The following is an 11,323-nucleotide window of genomic DNA, read 5'->3' as shown; positions in this document are numbered from 1 at the left end:
GTGCAGAAGGTTGCACAGGGGAGCAAACCAGGCTTCCATGGTGCAGCCACCCTAGAGCGGTCTCACCTTCACAAGGACATGTTCATGTAAATGCTGGCACACAAAGAAACTGCTTTCATTTTGTAGATCAGCCTGCATGTAGAAATATGCTTATTTGAGTTTACGAGCGAGATTAAGCAAGCAAATTATACAGAAAATGCTGCTTTTATGTGAACTGTAAGGGAACTTAACCCTAGAGTGCTCTAAAGCCTTCTGTTAACTTCCCTCTGTGGTGTGCATTTAATACTTGAAATATTCACCGATATCTCACTGCTTTGGAGAAACATTATGTATTTTAAAACGCTTTTTCAACAACTGTGTTAGAAGTGTATACCTTGAGACAGATTTGAACTATAATTAAAACAATCTTTCTAAGATTGGCAAGACCTTAGACATTGCAGACACTAGATAACACCACCATTTGCTTGTTACTAATTTACTTAAGATTTCTATAAGTGTTACTATGAATATTCTTTAAGTGCAGAGTTCTGTGTAACATTCTTGTTATTTTAATGAATAACTATATCAGTAAAAAGGCAGCTTCTGATATTCACTTACAACCTAAAGCATCGGTCCTTACAGGCACCTCTGTTACAAGAGCCGTATGACTGACATTAACAAGCCCAGCCACATGAGCACAATTAAATATCCAGGTATATGTTAGCTGCAGGCGGGATACAGTGAGGTTTGGTCTACATTTAACTTCCAGTGAGCCAAAGATTTGATACTTTTCACCTCACTGATGTAAATTAGCTTGTGAAGCACTTAATTTTTAGCTCACTTCAAATCAATAGACTTCTTTCCAGTAATTTCACTGGGCCCTATATCAATAACATAACATTTCACCAGTACTAAAGTAATTTCATCTAGAAATTGTTTCCCCAAAACTTGATAATGATTTAAGGTACAATCAGCTAGATTTTTTTTGAAACCTAATAAATAATAGCTCAAAGGCAGACATCTCTAAAATTAGTTGTTATGCTCTACTGAGGCTGTCACAAAATCCAGAAAGCTTGTCCTCTTTCCTGTATTGCATCATAGAGGTTGTTTCAAAACAACCTATATTTATTTGCTTGTTCTTCTTCTAAGAAAACTAACAAATTATTCTAATGTACATTTAATATGTTATTAAATTAGATGTCACCTGGTCTTTGAGTGAGAAGTAAAGATCGAGTTCTGTCTAGTCAGAGGCGTAAACTCAATCAAGTATTAATAGCTGAATTACTTCCAGCAATAAGATACTAAGGCCAAGCAAAACATCCAAGGTCACAACACTCCAGATGGTACACTAATATATTTACAGGACTGATGCCTCCTGGCATTTTCATTTTCTTATGTTGGGTTGTTTTTGGAACCAATCAAATTGAGGAGCTGGCAGCTGCAATTTGCCCACAAAATTAAATTTAAAGGATTATAACTCCAGTTTTAGGCAGTGATTTGACTGTATTGATGTGAAGCCACTATGCCCAGCTCTTGATTTTCACTGAATGATGACCACAGCATATCATAAATTCAATTGGGACAAAACAGACTGGTTGTGCATAAAGATTTTTTTTTTCATGTTCACAGTCATTGATTTAAGTCTTAGCTAACAATCTCAACAATCAGGAAGATAACAAAAGGATACTACAGGAAATAACTGCTTCCGATATGGCTATCTGAAATATTCTGCATTCCTCTACAGTAGGGGAATTTTAAATGACAGGATTTTTTCATATAGGCAATTATGCTCAAGCAATGCCCATACCCACATAATTATACACATTGAAGTTCCTACCCACAGGTGTAGAATATGTAAACACAAACTTACAACTCCATACCAAAACTTTTGCACTTGTGCACAAGTGAATGCACTCTCTTCTAGCTGCTGTACCAGAATCCTTAGGATCTTTTGCCAATACAGCCAAAAATTTCCTAGAAGCCTGTCAGTCAGAGATCACAGTGTCCAGCTTTGCATCCATGCAGCCACAGCCTACCTACAACACAGTGTGTTCCGGGAAGGGATAGGCACTTATCCCAACAGTAGCCCAAGTAGCCTGCTCAAGTTAAAGATGATTTGTGCAGCACAAATTGCTCAGAGGGGCTCTAGGGTATCCTATCCTAATGATACTGTCACAAGCTAGCAGGAAAGAAACAAAAAACCCCCCACAAGCCCAGCTGATTACTCAACTCAAAATACAAATGCATCCACCTGTCTAAAAATAAAAAATGACCAGAACTGGGTGTTGGAAGATGCATCCCTGAGCTTTGTTACTCGAGCTGAGCAGTGCATCCTGATTTTATATATTATATATATATATATATGTAAAATTGTGTGTGTGTGTACATATATATGTATTTAAATAGATGTTACTGTCAAATTTTAAGTTGGAAAAACACCATTTATTCCTAGGCTTTCTTAGGCAGTAAATCCTGCAGGTTGCTTATCTTTAAGAACCTAGCTCTTTGGGTCTTAAGTTTGCAGTCACAGTTGTGTATATAGGCAGCAAGGGAACTGTCAGGCAACATGACTTCAGAGGTAAAAGATGCAGAGCAAGAACTTTGCTCTGTGCTGTCACAACCTTTTCCAACAGGCACCTCAAGTCTCCACTGATGATCTCTACCAAGAAGTCCTGTGCTTTGGGAAATTCTCAGCCCTTCAACTAGTTTCTGAACTACATTCAGGAACCAAAGCAGCATAACCCTTCAAGGCAAATTTCCTTTACCCACTGGCATCTTTGAGAGCAGCAACTAGAACACCTTGTTGATGTACCATCAAGTTATTGCAAAAAAATTTACCAGTAAACCATGTAAAATGCAATTTAAAACTTCCAGTTCCTCCAGATTACTCTATAGGGGTTTTGTATTAAAATATGGACATTTAATATAGTCTTCTTCCTATCCATCCTTCCAGTGACCTTACCATTAGTACCTATATTTTGCCATATGTGGCTTTTGTCCATGTCATTGTGGGTCTTACCTCTCTGGCTTATGCTTCTGACCTCCATTAGTTCCAGTTTAAAGTTTCTATTAGTGCATTAGCAAATCTGTGACCAAAGTTGGTTTTCCCTTTAAATTTATCTTGATGAAACCCATAACTATTGCAGTATTATATTGATGATCTAAATATTCCAACCTTCATAAATAAGTTAGTGTGTTCTATTTATACTTCCACGTATGTATACACAAATACATAGAGTTAAAAACAGAAATTACTTTTAAGGTTTTTGTCACATTAAATGTACAGTAGCTCCTGAGCATCTTAAGAAGAACTGAAGGAAAAAAAAAAAAAAAAAAAAAGGCTTTAAAAATACATGTGTTCAAGGTACTGGTTAAATCAAGATCCACAACGTGCCCGGGTGGAGCTGCTGCAAAGAAAATGGAAGCACTGAGGTTTTTTCTTTTGGAAAAGGCTCCCAAGATTTGGGAGAGGGGGGCTGTACTGAGCAACCAGCAATTAGTTAGTTTACACTCGATACCTTCAGTGCTCACACTCTGAGGAGGAAAATACCAGTGAGTTTTCAATGGACTCTTCAGTACTGGGCAGAAAATGAAGTACACAATCATTCTTAGATTATTTAACTGAAAAATAATTCCTATACTTACAGGAATTAAGCCTTCAATAGTGATGTCTCTCCAACCTCTTGCTTTCCAAGTAGGAAAAAGAAAGCAAAGATCAGAGCGATCTGCCAAAAACAGACGACTCAAAATGTTATTTAATAATAAATAACTTCCCATGTCAGAAATATCTCGAATGCCACCTCAGGAGAAATAGATGTTGTACGCAATCGAAGATACACCATTTGTTTATCCCTCAGAACATGACCCAAATAGTGACTCGTGCTCCCTCACAACGCAAGGGCCCCAAGTGGTTTTGGCGGGAAGGCGGGTAACCCGCGGGCGAGGCGGCAGCATGGCGGGCGAGGCGGCAGCACGGCGGGCGAGGCCACACCATGGCAGCCCTGTGCTCACAGCCAGGTCACAGCGCAGCACCACCGCCACCACCACTGCACTCAGGGCCCTCAGGCACTTTAAATGCTTTAGTTACTTGCATGTTGTTTTTTCCCCTGTGGCAAGAGCAACAGGAACATCAAAGCCGGTAACATCTCTCTTTCAGAATGGAGTTATAAAACAAACAATTCTGAAATGGTTATGCTCTCAGAGATTAAAAAATCCTGGATGACAAATTAATTCCTCAAAGTGATAAAGTGACATGTTTTCACAATTTCTTTGTAGTGAAGATCAGGAGGCACAAGCCTGACAAGGCTCGAGCATCGGCAGCACTTATATAAGACTGTGATATGTCTTGGCCCATTTGTATAAATGGCTCTCATGGAAATATTCTGTTTTGAAATGCAGAAAGCCAAAATTCAGCTATCTTCTACTTGCAACTGCGGCACCTTTATTTCCCAAATTTAGTTTTAAAGTCAAATATAATCCACAACTATTCTGAAGAGATGGCATTGCTTATATTTGTAATGCCTCTAATACAGCACTCATTTAAGAATTCAAGTGCTTTCTTCAGAGAGGTGCAATATTGAGCTTCAGCATTTCCTGTATTAAAAATTAAAAGCTATAGCGCCCAATGGTGAGTGGATATAGGGCTTTTACTATGATTTGAGGTCTCCACCTAACACGCACTGTTGTAGCTGGATTAACATAAGGATGCATGAGAGATTCATCACTGCATGGAACAGACTTCATGATCTCCAGATAGGAAACGCTGAGGAATAACAAATGGAAATGAGGTTGGGAATGTTACTTTTCAAACAAGGGGTGAGGCACCAGACATTCAAACATGGAAATATTCTTGACCAACTTCATTAATGGTGGCACATCTCTCTTCAGACCTGTGTTTAATCCATGAATTTGCAGTGACAAGTTGAGATGTCCAAACCAACTTTGCTAGATTTATCAAAAGTCTTTGAAACATGAAATGTCCATCAGCCTACCCCTCTCACCACAGTATCTGAGCATTCACATCCAGAAAATTTCAAAGCCACATTTTATATTACAGGTGAAGTGTTTGTGTCCATCTGCACAAAATTAAGCAGCATAGTTCAGAGCAAGTGTGAAGGTCAGGAAAAACACTAAATAATACATATTAAAACAATGAATGAATGCGGAGAAATTACAAAATCTTTGACTAGAACAGAGAAAATGGCATCAAAGGCGTGTTCCTTTGCAATTTCCTGTAAATGATTCGCTCAGTGCTGCATACTCAAGCCAAGGGTCCTTTGTCATGCAGGTACTACAGGAGTCTTTTGTGCATCCTAGTCAAATGTAAGAAAGCAACTGAAAGGAAACCTGGAAAAATTGGGGTTGCAAGGCCAATATGCAAGACTCATCTCCTTTTCAGCCTATTTCCCATGCTTCCCAGCACCTGGCAATGACAGACTGCCCCACAAGAATCACCTGTGATACACTACTTCCCCTGGGCAAATTAAGGAGAATTTAAATGTGTGTGCTTAATCATAAGCAACTTGATCTGCTAATTCTCCATCTCTCACCGCTTTCAAAAGGGCCTGAGGTCCATCCTACCACAGCTCACACAATTCACATTTTGTTCAGTGTAGGTGAAATTCAATAAATATTGTAGCTTAGAGCACAACCAGGGCTACAGATTCCAGAGTAAGATCTCTAAAAATCCCATCAAGTAATGCCACATACAGAGATACAAAATCTCACAGTACATTCATATTGTGAGAGTAGAAATTAACACTGACATTTGCAGGTACCATCGCTACAATAGTTACAGTATCTCTGGATCTTACCCTATGTATTATAAGAATCAGCAAGGAAGCATTTAGGCTTTGACAGTTGTTCTTGTTTTTCAGTCCTTGCTTTGTTTCTGGATCGATGGACAGATAGCTGTAAACAGATTTTTGCAATGCTGTCTTAACACAATTACAGTACACAGAATTGATTGACTGTCTATGGGATAGGCTATTTTGTAAAGGCAAGACCCTGACAACAAAATCTGAATCATAGTTTGTGATGTTTGGATAGTAATGCAGAAAACCAATCACTGCAAACTATCCCTTGAGAATTCAAAATTAACTACTGCATCACTTTTTTAAGATACTGTGCATTGGTGATAGCTACTATCTATAGGGAAAAAAAGATTTTATACTATATCATGTACTTAACGTTCAGGTTATGTTGCATTTTGTCCTATTACCTTAAAGCCAGTAATCCAGAAAAAAAAATTTAATATGATGTGATATTTCACAATACACTAACAACACTGTAAAACAAAATAAAGCTTGTTCCAATGTGTTCCACACTGTTGTTTTATTATTTTTTTTTTAAAGAAAATCTAAAGGAACAAATTCACACACTGATAATGAAATCTTCAGCATTCAGATACGCAAGACAAATGCTTTGCCATGAGTAATGAAGAGCTATTTTGAATTTTTAGGCTTTCATGAGGTTTTTATTAGATGGTAACATAACACTAAAAGTGATTTATACATATATAGATATATGTAATCATATATATAAGAAAAGAATGAAAGCATATAAATATGGGAATTTTGGAGATGACGCCACCAAACTGATTTGAGAATTAATAAAACAGAAGTCAGTTGGTATTGTGACTCAGTGAGCTTCTTTGAATAAAATAACCTTTCAGTTTTAAAAATACACTTTATCTCCACCCACACAACTATGTGACACAAACATGGAATGGAGAAGAAACTTTTTCTAAGAGGACAGAGTTTGTATTAATCCTACCTCAGAGGATTTGCCCAAAGCTGAAACACTGTGTCACCACAGTAAACATTTGTTTCTTGCATATCTGAAAGCTGGTTTCATTACCAGTCAGTAAATTTGGTTCCTTAGACTGAAATTAATAACAACTATACAGTCTTAAGCTTTTCAGTGACTCAAAAAATAATGTTTTTCTGTATATGAATAGCTGATTCTTCATGTCCATTCTTTAGCAAGTGACAACCAGTTATTAAAGCACTTACAAGTGCTCTGTCTCTCATTTTTATTTTGCGGGTATACAAAGGTATACGACAATTATAGCACTTAGGATTCTTAATAACTGGGTTTTGCATAAATGCTTATTTTTCCTTAAGATAAGAAGGAGAAAAACATAAGCAATTATCTTAATTGTTAAAAAACAATAGAACAGTCTTTATTTAGGTTTGGGGTTTACGGGTTTGGGCTGTTTTCTTTCTTACAGAGCACTGTAGGGCTCAGAGTAATCTACTTATTCAGACTTAGATAAATTATTTTTAAAATACATATATATATATACCTATCTCTAACATTAGCTGCCCTTCATCTCACTTAGATATATTTCCTTCTAAGTGCAGCAGTATAGTAGAAAGCTAAAACTCTATAGCCCTTCCCCAGTGAAATCTTACGGGGGAGCGAGGGTAGCACTTGTCAAGCAAACCTGTTGTGCCCTGTATCACAAGAGGATAGGTGCTCATGGGTAGTTAACAGAGCTGAGAAGCAGATATAATTACTCTTAGATAAGCACAAGTGCTCTTCTCATCACAGTCAGAGTAAAAGGACACCTGCAGACTTCAGCCATACACAGGTTCTCTACAGCCTATGCACATGCCCGACGTTAGCTGTGCTTCTGATCTTGCACAACTATAGCTCTAAAGATTTCAGTAGCAAAAGAGAAAGTATCAGCCCTTCACCAGTCACCTGAAGAATTGCACTGGATGCAGCTTGCATGCTGTGTCCTGGGTGAGACAAATCAAGAGCAAAACAGCCTGAAAAAATTACACAGGATTTACAGGCATCATTTAGGCTTTGATACAGAATTCTATTACACAATCCTTGCACTACGGCTAGTTCAACTCAACTTTTGCTCCAATTTATGTAAGAAAAATAAAAGCTCAATAAGCAGGACAATTCTTGGCTGTGAAAAAAATTGTAGTTCCCTTCTGCTTTTAACTTTCCCTTCAACAATTCTCACTCTGTATTGAGCCCCTCATTTTGGGAGGCAGAACATCTCAGTGTGGATTTTCAGAAAGAGGAGTTGTGATGGTTTCAGGAACTCTTCTTGCACAGATGGGTAAGCCTGAATAAATGATGCATTTTTACTAGGTTACTGAAACTGCTTTTACCGTGTATTTTAATTTTTGGTCCTATGTACCAATGACCTGATAGCCTAGTTTTCCCAAAATGCTCCTGGGGAAGCATTTCATCTATCACTTTATTTTTATAGCAGCCATCAGGTTAAAGCACCTTGGGGCACCCTACAATATTAAATAAAATAAAATGTCAAAGCACATAAAACAAGTTAAACGTGCAGTCTAAGATATAACATAAGACTGCTGCCTAATTCCAAAAAGCTAATAGTTTTTTGAGATCTTAACTATAAGGGTAATGAATTTCTTTGATAAAAGCTTGAAATTTAATATGGCTTAGAGTCAGAAGAGGTCATCTAACTTGTATTTTCAAGGGTCTTTCTGAGTGCAAAGAAATGGTTGTCAGTGAAAAGAAGCCTATAGTAATGGATACAACTGATTGGCCTTGAGAAAGTTCATGAGAAATTACAGTAAGAGTTCTCAGGAATCCTTTTGCTCTCCACAATAAAAACTGTTCCTATTTGAAAATTACGTCCCTTTGGTGAGCCAAAATAGGAAACTATTATACAGCTCTTAGTAAAGGGCAATTATGTTGATGTCTTTTCAAAAACTTATCTTTTACTATGTTAAGCTCACTTGCCAAGTGTGTGTGCTATATAAGTGGTGTGCTTCTGTAATTGCATTTCCTTACTCAACTCTGGATTTGCTTTTTGCACGTCACATGTTCAGTTGGAAAGAACCAACCAACCAACCAAAACACACACGCTTTTATTCTTGTTCCTGTCAGACTGAGCAGATAGATAACATAACTCTTCCCAGAGTTACTTGTCATTTCTCCAGAAATGACAAAGTGGGCATTCATATAACAGTTCCAGACTATATATATTACTGCTAGAAATAATCTTCAGTGTAATCCACACTACTAAACCCAGCAGGTCTAGCTTCTAAGACATTTTGATTTGAATCCAAAGAATTAACAGAGCCCATAATCAGCTTTCTGCCTCATATTAGTTTAAGTTGTCTATATGTACTTCTCTAATCTTATTGCGTTTTGTGGTGCCAGAGTCCCAGGTGTGGGTTCTCCTCCACCAAACTGACAATACTGGAAACACGTGTTAGGAGGGGTCTTGTATCCCAAAGGGAAGGAGGGCTGCTCACAGTCCTTCCTCTTCCTCAGGTATGCTATCCCCAGGGACTCATTCTCACGTTTGAAAAATATGGGTTCTGTTCTATCAAGATGCTGGAAGAGATGGCTTCTTACCTCTGAGACTAACATAAATAAAAGCTGACACTTTCCTTTGTGGACAACTCATCACTTCTGTTCAGCTGAAGACACACAGGAAAAGATGAATAGCAAAACTGTCCAGCTGGTTTATTTTTGATGTCTGCTATGCTTCCGGAGTGTAAACTCTAGGGGACCTGCAAATACACTTGACCATAAATGATGAGTAACTTATTAATGAATTGAAACCATCCATATAGAATTTCAAGTGCACAGAATACAGGCTGCAAAAATACTGCATATATGCGACCTGCATATGCAAGTACTGTGTTGCTTCATGGCATACACTGCTCCAAACGCTGGAGCTCTTCAACACAGAAACTTCAGCTAGCACAGCAAGATCATGATGGGAGGCTGTGAGTCAACTGTCATAGAAAGAGTGAATTATAATTAAATGACTCCTAATGTCAAACTTTCTAGACTTTTCCATACTCTAAAGGAAAGATCTTTTAAAGTGAATTCTGCTCTTTCAGATTTGTTAGTATTCCCCCTGTGTACTCTGCATTCCTACACAAATCAGCTGCATTCATTTCACGTATCTGACACCATGACTTTATTTATGCTGGATCATAAAGTTTACCAGATTTTGTATTTTATGTAGTCAATAAACTGTAGTAGGCACAGAAAACTAATAATATAGAGAGAAATAAATAAATGAAATTATGTAAAGAGCCCTTTCTCAGTTTGATCTAAACCATGAACTTGCCCACATTTAAAGCAAAGGAACAGGAAAGTGTTGATATGCCCAGGAACTCTCACCAGATTCTCCTAAAACAAGTGAAAGTTAAAAACACTTTAAAAGGCAACACCACACAAAACACATGGGCCTAAAAGATATTCTTAGGCCCTTGAAAAAGCCAAGTTTAACTACGGGGGAAAGTTTCCCACCAAGATTCAAACCTCTGATAGATTCTTCCTACTTTTTACAACACCTGCAAGATGAAAGACACTATTTTAACGAAAGATGTGCACATCAAAAACAGAACATTAAAGATATTAACTACCGAACCTGGATATCAGCTGCATAAAAAAATCTTTCAGAACCACAGTGCCCATAAAAAGCCCTTTCTGCAATTAAAAATTAATGTTAAAAAATTGATTTAAAGTAACAGCAAGCATGGAAATTGTGTGCTTTTGTGGGGATCTCATTTTAAACAAGAGCAACTATACCCAGACTCTTGTTATTTCAATTTTATGGATAGCAAATCCTCTGCTGTTCCCAATGCATATCTGTAGCTGGTTTTGAATATATCGTGCTGCCCACTGTTCCCAGCTCAGCTCGCTCCGACTGGGTCAGCTGCAGTACCGCTCACTTCATTCCAAACGTTGCAGACCAGATCACCACAGTTTATTCCAAATGCTATTTAATTACATTAGAATTTATTCCGAACTAGAAACGAATACAAATCATGACGTTACCATGCAGCAGAACTTCTGAAAATAAATGTACTTAGTATAAGCCCCACTTAATATATCATATTCTATCACAAAACATAATGGTATTAGGTACTAAAGAAAAGCTGTGTTTTCAACTCTCTTAGACACAGCCACAAAACAGATCTAAAATTACTAATCAGCACAAATGATCAAAGGACTCACATTCTTTTTGCATAGATATAACAGGAGCCAAAGCAGCACTTTGGTGCATTTTTGACTCATTTTAATCCCAAACTCTAATCGCTAGACAATAACCATGCAGTTGAAAGCTGCGGTATGAAAGTACAGTTTTATATCCATCCTTTGAAGCAAAATATGGAAAATTAACAGAGATAATGCTTTAGTGTCAAAGAAAAAGGGAAGACATTTTTTACTTTGCTTTTGCAGGTGCTGTCAACAAAACAGACAATAATATAGTATTTAGGCTTCACTAGGACTAAAAGTGACAAGCTCTACAGCAACTGCCCACTACACCCGCTTTCCTCCATACGCTAATTTAGAACTGCTCTAAAGCCTGTCATACTTGATG

The sequence above is a fragment of the Athene noctua genome, chromosome 9 (assembly GCF_965140245.1).
Source record: "Athene noctua chromosome 9, bAthNoc1.hap1.1, whole genome shotgun sequence".
Lineage (NCBI taxonomy): Eukaryota > Metazoa > Chordata > Aves > Strigiformes > Strigidae > Athene > Athene noctua.
The sequence above is the reverse complement of the archived record's forward strand: the minus strand, read 5'-3'. Positions refer to the sequence as shown.